Here is a 17,322-nt window from a genome sequence, read left to right as displayed (position 1 = left end):
ATCGAAGTAAGTGATGCATGATGCTTAGAATCTATTTTGAAATGAGTTAATTGCATATGTATGCTGCATTTTTATGTCCAAGGGCAGAGGTATCGGTATTCGGGATTTAAAATTGATATATCTATGTTTTAAAATGTGCAAAAAGTCAGAATAGATATTTGGCATCGATATATTTGCTTGAGTATCGATACTCAGTGTCAAAGTATCGATATTTCATTATAGGTACCGATAATTTTCGAGACTTTGGGATTTAGTCGAGAAACAAAATACAAGTTTGGTATCCTTTTTCCAAGTGGTATCGATACCACATAGAGAAAATATCGATACCCTAGTGCCAGTATCAATACCTACGGACACATTTTGAGAATTTTGCTAAATGGACTTTATGCATGTTAACGCGCACTTTTAGGATTATTTTTTATATGGTTTACATGTAACATTGTTATCTAACAAGTATAATTGACTTAAACCTATATGAATCTTAAAATAGAAGACGCTTCATTTAAATGAACCTTTACTTGTTGTATATAACATGAGATAGTAGTGTGGCATCCCGTATTCGGGCTTGGCGACTAGGTCGAGTATAGGGTGTTACATTTGGTGGTATCAAAGCTAGGTTCAATAACACTTTGACCTAGGTGACACTACACCAAAACAGGCTTTTAGCGGCGCTTTTTTAGGGTTATAGCGGCGTTTTTTAGCGTCGCAAATACTTCTAGCGGCGCTTAGCAAAGCGCCGCAAAGAACGCCGCTAATGACTGCGTCGGTAACTTTAGCGGCATTTTTTATAATAAACGCCGCTATAGACCATGGACTTTAGCGGCGCTTATCTATAAAACGCCACTATAGACCATGGTCTTTAGCGGCGCTTATATATAAAATGCCGCTATAGACCATGGTCTTTAGCGGCGCTTATCTATCAAACGCCGCTATAGACCATGGTCTATAGCGGCGCTTTTGCATAAAACGCCGCTATAGACCATGGTCTTTAGTGGTGCTTTTGCATCAAACGCCGCTATAGACCATGGTCTTTAGCGGCGCTTACCCATCAAACGCCGCTATAGACCATGATCTTTTGCGGCGCTTACCTATCAAACGCCGCTATAGACCTTGGTCTTTAGCGGCGCTTAACAAACAAACGCCGCTATAGCTCATGGTTTTTAGCGGCGCTTTTAGGAAAACGCCACTAATTTTGGCAGATTTGAAATTTTTTTTTATTTTGTTTTCAACCCTCCTGTAATAAAAACAAATCAGAAGAAACCAAATCTAACCAACCGAAAGTAAAAAATCTATATAATATTTAAAATAAATGTCAATAAATAAAATAAAATTCGTATTATTCTGACAAAAATTGTAAAAGTTAAAATGATAATACCAAAGTCAAAATTGAAGTATATTTACACGATAGTCTAAGACGACGGCGGTTGCGACTGCCAAAACATCTTCATCATATTTTGAAGCTGCTGCTGGAGTTCATCGAACTTTTAAGTCGCTCGCTTCCTCACCGCAAAGATCTACTTCTCTCACGCAGCCTCTCGCTTCTTTCACGCCAGATCCATGGTTATCACTGGAGTTGTTCATACTTTCGTTGAACCTCAGCTTCTCTCGCTGTTGCCTCTGCTTCTCTCGCTGCCGTATCTGCTTTAAGATGTAGCAGTAGTTCTTCATATCTTTTTTGAACCTCAGCTTCTCTCGATGTTGCCTCCGCTTTAAGTTGTGTAATTTGCTCACTTGTTGTGGCTTGCATCTGAGCTATCTGGTCTCTTAACCTCTGAACTTCAGCTTGAGCCTGACTCCCCGAACGCATGTATTGTTGTGAGCTGGATCCAAAATATTGGGATGGGTTAACAAAAGATCCTTGAAATCGAACCCGACCATACCTTTCAGGACCCAAAACTTCAATGATAATCCGGTTATCAATGTCGTCAATATGAACAGAACTATCACTGGAAGCAATCGCTTCGTACTCCGCCTTTTTATCCTTCAATTTTTCCTAAAAAATAAATCACATAGTTAAGAACGCAATATATATTAAAAAAACAAATGCAACATAACTTAACAATATTTGCATTACAAGAAATGAAATAAACCATTAGAAAATAAACAGTATAAATAATTAAAACAAGTCAAATTGTATTAAGCAAACGTACCATAATTTCTGCAGCTTCAGGAGTCATGGGGTTTCCATCTTTCTTCCTATGTGTAATGTCAAAAAGTTGAAGGAGTCCAACTTTTTGACCCGACAACACTTCCTACAATATAATAGTAAAAATATTATTTGATAGAAAGTAATAAATATCTGCCAGTATTAAAAAATTCAAAATACCTCAGCCTGAGCTACACACGTAAAACTTCTCGACCCAGCTATGTGCGTGAATTTTTGTTTCTGCCTACTACTTGTTCCAACTCTTTCACGATCCTACGTTATGAAATTATTAGTATGTTAATTAGTAAATACTATAAACCAAAATAATTACAAGATTTTTGTAGTAACACATACCTCTCCTTTCTTCGAAGTAAAAAATCTAACGACCTCTTCCCACTGGTACCTCAGCATTCCCGGCGGGACATTTTGTAATTTCTCGTCCAGTGTTGTTTTTGTCTTAAAATAGTCTTTCTTTAAAGTGCTCTTATGGTCTCTCCATCTTTTTCCCAATGCCTTCTTTACATAAGCATCGAAGACCTCTAAAGCAAATCTCGCCTACAAAAAACACAACTTAAGAAAGTAAATGTGAACGAAACTTAAACCCAAGTATTATAAATGATATACACGTTTTGTTACCTTAATGTTATCGAAAGCTTGGTTCTTGTTACTCTCGGGCACTTTATGCCATGACTCGAAGTTAATTGGCAACATATTTGCATTTCGTGCTAGAATGCCCATGTATCCTGCTAAAAGGCGAGCTTCTGATCCAACAGGCTGACCAAAGCTATTACTGGATACTTGGACACGCTCGACTGGATCTAGATCGTATAAATCCCTCAGTAGCGTACGTCCGCGAACTCTCCGCGTCCCACCAGTTTCAGCTGGAAAACAAAAGTACTGTAATATAAGGAATTTATATTAGGTAAAATAAATAATAAGTCAACACACAAGTAAATTAAATGTTAAATTACTTTGAGCTTCTATAGGTTCCTCAGGTGTAACCGGAACATTCGAAGATCCAACAATGATTGTTGTTCAAGGCTGTTTGTTTCCACCGAGTTTGGAGTACCTTGAACAATGCGGTGCGCTCGCACGGGTCTTCTAGGCATTTTATCTGCAATACAAATAAATTAGTTGAAAACTTAATATACAATTTGGATAATAATAATATGTTTAAAATAGTTGAAATATATAATAAGACCAATATTATGATATAGTATTACATATAATTAAATAATCATAAAAGCTTACTATATTATAATCCATAAATATCTTCATCCGTATCCTGGCGGACCCATTGACTGTGTGTACTAGTACTAGGGATGTTTTCGTTTAAGTTTTGTTCTGGAAATGGCAAAGTTTGTGTTCTGTCGTCAATGCCATCTCTACTTTCACTGCCATGTCAAACAAGTCCCTAGGGATGTTACGGAGTACAACGTACCAACCCTCATCAATTGGATCTTTTGAGTAAAAAACTTGTTTGACTTGAGAAGAAAATACATACGGCTCATCAATCAATTGTTATCCTGTATGAATCAATCGAGTGAAGTTCACCATTGTGAAACCAAATTGATCTTGCTTAATTCCACAACCAGTATTAACATCGGTCCAATCACCTCGAAATAAGATAACTTTCCATTTTCCGTAGTAATCCAACTCAATTATATCAGTAAGAAGTCCGAAATATTCTACATTTCCCTCGAATGGATTGTTGTCCCTAGCACTAGAAAACTAGTAATCGAGGAATTAACAACTATTCCACAATTTTGCGTTCTCCTCAATCTCTCGCGATATTTTGTATGAAATCTGAATCCGTTTATGAGGAACGCACTATATCTTTTAACCACCGGATTTGGACCTTGGGAAAGCCATTTAACTTCCTCGGTCACGTTCTTCCCACTCCAAACCTATTGTATGAAAAGTAAACTAAGTTGATAAAATTTTATGAGAAAAGATTATAATTATATGTCGATGAAAGCTACAATTGCATACCGTTTGGGTTAACCATTCATGGAAAGATTCTGTGAACAACTTATTGATGTCTCGAAGTTGTGTTCTTCAGGAGCGCGAACGAGATCTCAGTATTTGTTTGTACTCACTATGTAAAAAATATGTTCCACTTGTTAGAAGATAAACAATTTAAAGGTGATGAATATTTATCAAATTTTTAGAACTTACTTGCGTAAAGGTTCCATTGATTCGTGGTGAAACAGAACATACCAATGTGCTTGTACCCACGAAAAATCATCTAATTCTGCAATTTCCACTTTGCCGATTGGTTCTCCAAAACTTTGGAACAAATAAGTATCGGCCAAGTTATGATCTGTGAGTCTAGCATTTCTATTTGGTCTGCTCAACCTTGTTTCGACATCATCCAAATATCACGAACAGAAGGTCATACATTCCTCTGCTAAGTAGGCTTCAGCAATCGATCCTTCTGGATAACGCTTGTTACGGCAATAAGACTTTAATTTGGATAGGAACCTAAACATGATATGCAACATTATGAAAAGTTGTACTTAAAGGCATATAGGGTTTAGGGAAGGAGAGTTTTTAAAATAAATTAACACATTTCTATGGGATACATCCATCGGTAGAAAACGGGTCTGCCAAGAATTGCTTCTCCCGGGAGATGGATTATCAAGTGAACCATAATAGTGAAGAAGGAAGGTGGGAAGATTTTCTCCATGTTGCATAAAGTCAATGCGGCTCTATCCTGTACCTTCTGAAGTTCTTGAACATCCAAAACTTTGCCACAAATGGCTTTCATTATATTGGATAGTTCAATTATACAAGACGTCACATTCTTCGACATACAACATCGTAGAACAACTGGCAGTAAATCTTGCATCAAGATGTGATAGTCATGTGATTTTAGCGAATACAGTCTTCGATCTTTAACACTAACACAACGAGATATATTTGATGCATACGCATCTGGAACCTTTATATCCTTCAACACCATACAGAACACTTCTTTCTCTGTCCTCGACATCAAAAAATTGAAGGCGGCAACCGATATTTCCCATTAGGAAGTGGATTCGGATGAAGATCAGGTCGAATTCCCATTTGGACTAAATCAAGTCGACTCTGAAGATTGTCTTTTGATTTTCCATCTACATTCAAAATTGTACCCACAATGTTCTCGCAGACATTTTTCTCAATGTGCATAACATCAAGATTGTGTCGTAAAAGCTGATGCTCCCAATAAGGCAACTCAAAAAATATATTTCTTTTTTTCTATAAGTCCGCCTCATTGGGATCATCCTCTTCATCGGAGTCATCATCAGCTTCATCATTTGATCTTCTATTTATTTGCGTGTTTGTCGGGTGGTTCATCTTTTCATAACTGAAATTTATATCTTTCAACATGAACAAGATATCAGATCCACTTTTCTGCGAAGGAGCTTCTCTGAACTCTTCGGTACCGTCAAATACTGAACTCTAAAATCTAAATCTATAATTTTTCGGTAACCACCGACGATGCCCCATGTAAGAGAACTTTTTTCCCATTGTATAACCATTGCGAACATGTTTGTGCAGCACAACAAGGACACGCATAACGACCCTTTGTACTCCAACCGGATAAATTGGCATAAACGGGGAAGTCATTAATGGTCCACATCAAAGCTGCACGTAATTTAAAGTTCTCCTTTCTCAGCACATCGTATGTTTCGACACCAGCCCATAATTGTTTTAACTCTTCAATAAGTGGCTGTAAATAAATGTCGATATCATTCCCGTGCCCTTTCGCTCCAGGGATAATTATAGATAAGATGAGGGAAGATTGCTTCATGCAAATCCACGGAGGCAGATTGTAAGGAACAGGCACTACTGGCCAAGTACTGTACGCAGTGCTCATGATCTTGTAAGGATTAAATCCATTAGATGCTAGGCCAAGCCTCACACTCCTAGGATCGCTTGTAAAGGTTGGAAATTTATTGTCGAATGATTTCCAAGCTAAAGAATCTGCCGGATGCCTTAATAATCCATCATCGGTTCGTCCATCATGGTGCCACGTCATTGACTCTGCTGTCTTCGACGACATGAAAAGCCTTTGAAGCCTTGGTATCAGCGGAAAATACCACAAAATCTTGACCGGCTTTGTTCTTGGTTGTGCATCATTTTCATCGTCGTTCCCATCTTCTGTGTTTCTATTTATCCAACGGGATTCGCCGCATACATGACTGCACTGTTGGTTTCTTCGATCACCCCAATACAACATGCAGTCATTCGGGCAACTATGGATTTTGTTGTACCCAAGACCTAAGTCTTTTATCATTTTCTTCATATCTTTGCATGACTGAGGGATTTTTGCAAACGAAAACATTTCTCTCAAAAACTCTAGCAGCAGTGTCAAAGAGTTTCCGATCCACCCTTCCAAACATTTTCACTGGAAAAGACGAACGCAGAAAGCCATTTTGGAGAATTTTGACCCCTCATATAGTTCTTCGTTCATGTCATTAAGTAGCGTGTAGAACTTCACCGCTTCTCCATCTGGCTCTTCAGGAGGTACAGTTGTTCCCGGTTCAGTAAAAGTATTTGCACCAATATTACAATCAACAGATGGCACAAAGTCGGCTTGGAACGACTGCAAACCATGACTATGCATATTAAATGCATCCCGCAACATACCTTCCATGTCATCCCCTCCAACGGACTGATGGTAAGATCTACCAGGATAAGAAACATCCATTGTTGACGAGGAAGTACTAGGCGGGCATTCTCCATGGAAAAACCATTTTTTATAACCCCGAACAAACCCATCAATAATTAAATGCTTGTATACAACTTCACGATAATGCCAGATTATGTTGACACACTTGTTACAGGGGCAAAGAATCATGTTCTCTTGGCTTGCATATTGAAATGCAAAATTCAGAAAAGTCTGTACTCCATTTCGATATTCGTTGCTTACCCTTGATAAATTCATCCAAGACCGGTCCATTTCTTAATTCTTGGAAGTCGATTTTCAGAGATATTACAAGGGTAAGTTTTCACTTATAAGTATTATTTCACTATGTAAGTTAAGATATGATATATATTTATGTATTATGTCGTATTATGTAAGTTATATAACCCGTTAATAAAGACCTTAAAATGGTATATGTTAATATTAGGCATGTTCTACACAACTAGACTAAACAACACTCAATTAAAATAAATACAATATATTTATTTTCCTTGGTAGTTATTATGGAGAACGTGGGTTTTATTTTGTTTTTCTTAACAATATTTAAGAAAATCATTATTTTTAGATTTGTATCTAATTAGACCTCAATTTAAATAAAAAACAAAAATATTAGATATAAACTAAAATTAGAAATTAATTTGATACGATATGCAAAGATAGAGACATATAAGTTAATACTTTTAACCTTTATAAACATATTACCTAAGTAAATAGATAAAATAATAACATATTTTAAGCTTAAATTTAATGTTTGAAATTGTTGATGAATTAAAATAAAAATATAATTGTAATTTACTCAAATAATCTTTAAATTTATTTGGTGTTTAAAATTAAGAATTTAGTCCCTACTAACGAGATCATTTATTTATTATTTTCTTAAACTTGCTTTCCCATTTTATTAAATTAATTTTATAATTCAATTAATTATATCTATTATAAATTGTTTCCATATTGCGTTAAAAACTAGCATAATTAATAAAATAATTAGGCAAGAATACGTGACATTTAATGGTAAAATAAATAGAAATATAATACAAAAAATTTAGTTTACTCTTTATAGAAATTAATTTATTTATTCTTTTAATAAGTATAAAATATAATTCGACTCTTAGTATAAAATATAATTCGACCATGATTTTTATCTATAATCAAAGCCTTCTATGAAATTGAGTATTGACAACTTAATATTTCAAGAAATTTGTTTGCGACTTTGGGTATTACTCAATTGATTTTTATCTATAATCAAAGCCTTCTATGAAAAGCATAAGAGTTCAAGGTTTTCTTAATATACTGATCATTCAAATTTTATGAGATGAAATTGAGTAGAAAAGAACATTTACTATAAATAGATTTTTTTTCTCGAATAAATGGATTTAATCTCAAGCATAAGATAAAGAGGGTGTGAAAAGTGAACTAATTTTTAAGGTCAAGTTTGGAGTTAATTTAAACTGTTAATATTATTTTCTTGCCCCTTAATAACAAACAATTTGATGCAAAATTACAAATGGGACAAGAAACCAACGAACTAACATAATTTTTTTATATAAACAAGCAACTGCTATTCACTCATAAAGATAAAGGACGTGAGGAAAATGAAATTGTAGCATTATGTCATGCCATGATGCAGCATTTAATCACACAACACAATAAACATCACTTAAGTTTCTTAGCAATATGATGGTAAAAATATATTAGCACAGAACACACGTCAATGCTTTTCAACTTAATCTTGTATTAGCACAGAAGGAATCATCAAGAAAAATATTTCCTAATTCACATACCTGCTAAACGATGCAGAAAACAGAAAATGAAGCAATGAAATGGAATTGAATGAAACCCTAAACACAAACCCTATAAAATCAGTTCCTAACCAATGAAACCATTCAGAAAATAAATAAACATTCGAAGCATTACATTACCTTCAAAACGATGAACAAAAATTGAAGAGGAAGACCGAAAACCCTATAAAAGCAGTATATTTTTTTAATGTCGGTTTCAAAGACAATAACAGGAAGGAAAAATAAAATTAACAAATTGGGGAAAACCCAATGTATACGGAGGCAGAATAGGGAAAGCAAACCTTGAACACTTATTCCCCCGACCACCAATTCCGACGATGCTCCTCGACGTTCTCCGTCAACTGTCTGTGTCTACGGAATGTATGAACCCGATTTTTATCAGTTTTGCAAGAAATTGAAACACCCAAACAAGAAAATTTGAAAGAGATACAGAATTGATTTTCAGAAATGGGAGAAAGCAAAAACAGTAAATGGAGTTAGGGATTTCAGAACTTAGGGATTTTAGAAGAGGAAAAATGAAATTGGCACTGGGAGAGGGGGTATACCCCGAAATCTGATCTCTCACTAAACGACACCGTTTCAATTAAATATATTTGCGGCGTTTTTCATAGAAACACCACTAATAATTCAGTTGTTATAATATATTTTTTTCTTTTCATTTATAATTATTATTTTTAATAAGTTTCTTACTTAATACTTTTTTTAATTAATAAAATTTATAAAAAAAATTTAATTTTATACAGTATGATTAATTTAAACATTAACAACATTAAAATTTATAAATATTAATCCCAATACCCTAAAATACAAAACTTTCATTTGCGGCGTTTTTACAAAAAAACGCCCCTAATACCAATAAACAGTATAAAAATGAAGACGTTTAGGTTACACGTTTTGCGGTGTTTTTGCAATAAACGCCACAAATCTTGTTCTATAGCGGCGTTTTCTGTATAAACGCCGCTAATTTTTCAATTTATTTTATTTGTCTTTATTTATAAGTTTAATGATTTTTAATAGATTTTTTTGATAATTGTTATGACATTATTTTAAATTGATACATTAATATGCATTTATAAAATTATTTCAATTTTATGCAGTATATGTAATATATAACATATATGCATAGATATATATCGTGGCATATATTATATATATAACCCTGTCACTTATAATCATATATACTAGTGACATAATAAGAAGTAAAAAGCAGAAAGAATTTTAATTTTAATTTTTTGCTTTTGTACCCTAAAACCCGAAGCTATTAATCCCTATAACCCGTAAACATTAAAATTAAAGGCTAAACCCTAGCTAACTCGTATTCTTCATGCAAATCCGAACGCAAAAACCAAGCATTGTAACATTCAAATCAATAAGGGTGAACCATAAACCATAAACATCAAGCCGTAAAACAGTAAATTTGATCATTACATCTTATAAGCCGTAAACCTCGCATTAAAACTAACATGTAAACTCAAACCCTAAACCCTATTCCTCAAGCCGTAAACCTAAACCCAAAACCCTAAACATAAAAATGTAATCCTAAATTAATAAACATTATGTATTGAACCCTAAAACCCCAAATCGTATACAACAGAACTTAAATATTAATCCCAAAACCCTAAAATACATAACTTTCATTTGTGGCGTTTTACAAAACGCCACGATACTAATAAACAAAGATAAAACGAAGTCGTTTGATTTACACATTTTATGCGTTTTTGCAATAAACGCCACAAAGCTTGTTCTATAGCGTTTTACGTATAAGCCGCTAATTTCTTAATTTATTTTATTTGTCTTTATTTATAAGTTTAATGATTTTAGTAGATTTTTATTTTGATAATTGTTATGACATTATTTTAAATTGATACATTAATATGAATTTATAAAATTATTTCAATTTTATGCAAGTATGTATAATTTAAATATAACCAACATTATAATTTATAACTTATGAAATTATTCAAATTAATATAATGTATAACAATTTTAATTTAGATCCCAATATATGCTCTATTTTTAAGCTAACAAACAAATGTACGTACGTAACTAACACAGTATTAATATATATATATATATATATGTTTCATAATATATAACTTATAATATAATAATATAATTCAAACATTAATTGAGAATATATAAAAGAATGAAATAATATTTTAGATTTTCTAATTAGCAGCGTTTTTACACAAACGCCGCTATAGACCGAAGCATTACCGGTGTTGTTACACAAACGCCGCTATAGACCGGAACATTAGCGGTGATTCTCCATAAACGCCGCTTTAGAGCGGAGCATTAGTGGCGGTTTATAAAAAACGCCACTATAGATCGGATTATTTGCGGCGCATAAAAAAAACGCCGCTAAAGATAAGACCATTAGCGGCGCAGACACAAAAATGCGGCTAAAATACCAGTACTTTACCGACGCTTAACGCCAAACGCCGCTGAAGAACGGAGTATTAGCGGCGCTTGGACAAAACCGCCGCTAATGTTCCCAAATATATGAAAACGGCGTCGTTCTGTGTGACTCGATTGCGGCGCTTTTTGTAAAACACCGCTAATGCTTGGTTTTCGCGGCATTTTTTTATGTAACGCCGCTAATGCTCGATATTTTGCGATGTTTTTCGTAAAATGCCACTAATGCTCGATTTTTAGTGGCATTTTTTGTGCAAACGCCGCTAAAAGCGCCGCTATATCCCTATTTTGGTGTAGTGTGATTGTTGTATATTGTGGGGTTACGAAACCCAAGTGATTAAATTATTTCGATTACTTGTATTGCATGAGATTTTTTGTTGTGATGCATGTGGGGTAAGAATAGGAACACATTGCCTTAAATCCTAAATTTCTTCTTGTAGGAACGTGACTTGGATCATTCCCCGCCACTCACACCAATTATTTGATTGTTATGTGCTAGATTATTAGAATATGCCTCTTAAACATGTTAATGTGAGAACTAGTGCTCAAACCCTCTACACCTCCTGCGTCACCACATAGAGTGAATATACCTGATGAGGGTGTAGTCCCTCTGATAAAAGCTATGATAGGAGCGTTTCAGCGGATTGCTGTTGCTATCCTTGCTCATGCACCTGCCAATCTTGCACTATTTAATCGTGGCTTACTGCTGGAACGTCTTCGGGTTGTTGGGTGGTAAAGAGTTTTCTAGAGTGAAAGGTTCTAATCCAACCATAGCCAAGTACTAGTTGAAGGAGTTAAAAGGATACTCAAGCAGATTCCTATTCTGAAGAGGAAAAATTGGGTTGTGTTGTGTCCTTACTCGACTGTAAGGCTCATCGCTGGTGGAATACAGTTAGGAGAGGTACTTTTACTGATAGATAGACTTGGAATTACTTTCTAGGGGTTTTTAAAAAGAACTTTAAGGGCGAGTAGTGTATGAAGGCTCGTAAACGTGAGTTTTGGGATTTAATTCAAGGTGATCTGTCAGTAGCTGATTATGAGGATGAGTTTGTGCGACTTAGTCAATATGCTCCTAAGATGATACTTTCTAAGAGGGGTGTTGTAAGAGGTTCTGATTTGGGCTTAATCACGAGATTCAGGTTTATTTGGTAGCTTAGAATGTGGAGATGCTTGATGAGTTGGTTGAGAGAGCTAAGGCAGTTGAAGAGACCTTAGCTAAGCGATCTCGTTTAGTGGTTACTGATTCTGGTAAGAGAACTTCTGATGGTGCATCGGGTAGACCGCCTAAGAAAGGGCGTGATAGTCATAGTTCTGGTAGGGGTGCGAGACGTGGGTCTCGATCGAATCAATCCAGGCAGTGGAGTAGCACTATGGTTAGTGTTAATGGTTTAGCGGGTAGTTTTGGTTGGTCGATTTGTGCACACTATGAGCGTAGACATTCTGGAGAGTGTTGTAAGTTAACATACGGATGTTTTAAATGTGGTTCAAAGGAACATTTTTTGAAGGATTGTCCACATAAGGTTGAGGTTTCACAGACTCAAAGTTTGGCCCCTATTTATGCACTTGCTAGAGGTCGTAGTCACGGGAGAGGTAATGGGAGACCAATTGGGCAGCGAATTGTTGCTCATACTGTTGCTACTTAGTTTGAGTCAGGAGGTCCAACTCGAGTTTATGCTGTTAGGGAGCCAGAGGTTAGGATCTAACTGACGTCATCGCAGATACTTTCACTTATTTTCCTTAGTTGATTCTAGATCGACGCATTCGTATATTTTAAATGGGTTGGCATGTAGGTTAGAAATCCCTGTTGAGACTATTGGTTTGGGTATAACTATCATTAGTTCATTCAGTGATAGTGTGGTAGTGAATAAAATTTACGATGCCCTCTTATGATTCAAGAACATGTTTTCTCTGTTGATCTTATGAGATTGTTTTCTATGGATTTGATGTTATTCTTGGTATGGATTGGTTAATTGAGCATAAGGCTAGGGTAGATTTTGAAACTAAGCGAATTACTCTAAGGAATAATGATGGGTTAGAAATTGTTGTTGTTGGTAAGAGACCGGGTTTTATGTCTAATGTGGTTTCAGCTATGAAGGCTGAGAAGTTGATGGGAAAATGTTGTGATATTTAGCCTATGTGATGAATTCTGCTAGTAAGGAGTTAAGAGTTCAAGTTATTCGCACTGTTAGGGATTTTTCTGACGTGTTTCTGAAAAAGTTACCTAGTTTGCCATCGGATCGGGAAATTGAGTTTTGAATTGAGCTCTATCCTAGTACTACACTGGTGTCTATTGTGCCCTACCGCATAACACTAAAAGAGCTCAAGGAATTGAAGATTCAGTTCTAAGAGTTGCTTGATAGAGGGTTTATTCGACAGAATGTATCTTTGTGGGGTGCACCGGTTTTGTTTGTAAAGAAGAATGATGGTTCGATGCGGATGTCTATTGATTATAGGCAGCTGAACAAGTTGACATTTAAGAATAAGTGCCCTTTGCCTCGGATTGATTACTTTCTTTGTATTAAGAAATCTTTGTATTAAGCAATTTATTCTCAGTAAGAATGCTAAAAAAGAGGAGGAAACATATTTGAACTGAAAAATAATAAAGATTAACTAATTACTATATTTATATTAAACAAATATTTTCATTTCAACAACATATCAAGAATGCAATATGATGCATGCATCTTGTATTAAAACATTGAAAAAAAATTTTGTTGCTACAATCATTCTCACACCTATCAATCATGTCATTTAGGGATCCCATGATTAACTGGCAAAAACATGGATTACATCCAATTAATTTATGAATCTTAATTCTCAATGCTCCATACGAACCAACAACTGTTTAACGTTTGGCCATCATTTCTAGCTTAAATATCATTTCTTAGGAAACTATTTAATAAGAGACGATCTTGAGTGTGTAACCATTGACTCAACACTCATCATGAACATGTTTTCATTTATGAGTCATCTCATTGAGAGTCATGCATGACTAGTTTTCCTTAAAATGAAATATTATCCAGTGAACCCACATGATAAAGTTTACCTTGAGGTGTGGCCAATGTAGGAACCGACTCGAAATTTTATCAAGCTACCACTTAAGAACCACCGATTGAGGTCGTATGTCTTGTTTAAGGACCTCTTCCACTCAATATTTTAGAAAACATGCAAGGTTGTTATCCCAGATTTCAAGAATGATCATATAATAGTCCTAATGGCATTCTTACCTAATCTATATGACATGCTTCTAATATATGCATGACATGCTATGAAAATTTTATAATATTCATATTCATTTATTCACAAGAATAAATCAATCATAAAAAATACAAATAATTTTGATTCTCCACAATTTTTCTTTTAAAGGAAAAACTGAATAAGTGAATGTAAACCATGCATCGGATAAGGTCCCAAGAAAGGGAGGTGAGTCAAATTTGACCACTTAAAAACCATCCATTTCCTTGCCAGAGTCAATCCTAGACATGCACATTCTCATTACCACACTTCTCACAGCAATCAAATAACTTAAAGAAGTGAATGGAACAATACAACATATATATTTTCTCATTACCACACTTCTTATTTTTTAATCGATCAACTGTGGATCATCTCAAACATAATATCAAGGTTTATAATATAACATAATATAAATATTATAAATAATTATAAAACAAATATATAAGAAGATGAGTATTAAAATAAAATTGTCAGTCAAGGTTTCCATGGTTCTATTTCTAGAAAATAAATGAAAAAAATTACATAGTTTTTCATCACAAGGCTTTTCTTGGGTCTTCAACAGTCATTACTCCATCTTCCCCTCATCATGAACTCCTCTTGGAAAAATTACATTTAAGTCCTATGTTCGTTTTCGGCTCACAAGAATTCTACAAATTAAAAAAAACAGTCCTATGTGGAGATGATAGTTCACAGTCTATTTCCTAAGAACCACAATCTTGGCAACAAAAAAGCAATTATATAACAAATATATAATATCACATTCATTCTCATATATAACTCAAAACATGCATAAGCTCTAAAGAATGTCATTTTCTATGTAATCGAATCATTCAAAAAGAAGAGAAATCCATTTAGATTATCTGTTTATACTTATAGATAGAGTACAACTTGGCTCTGATACTAATTGTTGGAAAATCGAGTTTTTCAAATGTAGGGAAAACTAAATTTGAGGAAAAATCAAAGTTTTAATTTTTTTTCCAAAATAAGAACTTGGTTGTGTTATCTCAAGTAATAAACACTTAATCAAAATTGTACTTTTTCGATTCATCTAGGATGAACGCTCCGACCGATTAGTCTTCTCCGTTATCCTCAAGCTCACGTCAGCCAAGTGTGGGCTCACTTCGAATTAGAAAATTTTCCACAAAATTACCAGTGGGGTAATTTCGTAATTTTTGTAAACATTTGAGCCAAGTTGTAAATAAAAAAATATCTCTAGAAATCTTCTAAAATAATTTATTCAAAGAATTTTCTCTCTACAACTTTCTCTTGAATTCAAGTGTGTGAAAAATAATGACTCATGGCTCTCTTTATAAAGGGAGATCAACTATGATTAAACTTAATCACTTTAATATTAAATTAATATAATGCTTATCAAGATAAATATTAAATCTTATTAAATTTACAGAATATTTATCTACAAGATAAATATTAAATTAAATTAAATATTAAATTTATTAAAACAATATTATTTTTAGAATAGTTAATGTAAAATCAAATTATTTGGTAGAGTCCTAATAGGAGTGTAATTCTTTCACTACTCAACCACCGAAGAACCACCACCCTCGTCCATCCGTCGGCCATCGAAATGCCTCCGTCGACACTGCCATGCTCAGTGGTGCAAGTGCAACACTCTCACAACACTCCGAGTCTGTCCAGTTCGAGCAAGTGTTGGCTTGATTTCACATAACGGGCCTAGTTTTATCAATTTTGGGTCTTAGTCCGGTTTTGGGTTCTCGAACCTAATTTTCGATCTAAAGTCCAATTTTCAAGTTTAATTATACATTGTATTAATTGTCCGACTTGAAAAATAATTTCCAAAAATATCATATTAATTTTAATTAATTTGATTAATTTATTTTTTATCAAAATTAATTTTCCCAAAAATCACTAAGATTTTCCAAATTAATTTTTCAAGAAATTTTTTTAATCAAATTCTCTAATTGAACAATTCTCACAACTGTCTAATTTAATTCCACATCAAATAAGTCGACTCAATTAAATTATTTCTAAAGTCGTAGAATTTACTTTTGATTCAAATGCAATTCAATTGATCTTTTGTTGATCTGGTGGATGGACCAATCGGGCATATACAATTAGGCTAAATAAATTGCAATTATGTCCAGAAATATCGTTCCAATAATTCGCAATTTACTTAATTATGGAGTCAGTCCACAAGAAGTACCATGATTAAAAACTCATTATTGTATACTTTTTACGAAAGCAATTCATTCAACTACTTTTTTCAATGACCTCGTCATGTGTGTGTTACCCTCAAATGATATCCTTGATTCCTTTGAGTTAACTTTGTTCATTCAATAAAGTTCTATTTTATCTCATTGTTACTATTGTATCTTCTTAATGATTAATATGATCACTGTCAAATGATTGTGATAAATTGCTCATTCGAGAATAAGCAACCTGTGGCCACGTTTCATATTTATCAATCCACACAATGTCAATGAGAGGATATCGTTAACTCTTTAATCGACTTATGAATTACATTGTTGCTAATAAATCCATGCCATACACAAATCATATACCCAACATACCAGCTATGAGCTCAATCATCTTTAGAGTATAAGTCTTCACTTATATCAAAGCACATGAGTTACTTACACATGGTCAGTGACTAACTCAAGATTTAGGTAAATCACACCATGAATGTCACAAGTGAATTCATAAACGAATTCAAAATTAATTCATCTTGGGTCCAGTCCAATGTATCATTCTTCCAATAAATACATCTATGTCTCTACTCGTAGAGTCAACTGCTTCGATGGTCAAGACTAGTCATCTCCCCAATTGGAATTGTAGATAACATAATAATCTTTTTAAGTATTTGAATCAAATGCTTACTTTGATTCTTTTACGGGATTACAGACTAGTTTAAATTATCTACTGAAGTAAGTTGTCTTTCTCATAATGTAAATATTCTTACAGTGTCACTTATCATCAGTTTAAACTTAGACAATCAACGAGCTAATATTTACTTGTCACAATTTCGCTATGCATGCAAAACATGAAAGATAAAA

This window comes from Gossypium raimondii, chromosome 2 (genome assembly GCF_025698545.1).
Source record: "Gossypium raimondii isolate GPD5lz chromosome 2, ASM2569854v1, whole genome shotgun sequence".
Classification (NCBI taxonomy): Eukaryota; Viridiplantae; Streptophyta; class Magnoliopsida; order Malvales; family Malvaceae; genus Gossypium; species Gossypium raimondii.
This window is presented reverse-complemented; position numbering follows the sequence as displayed.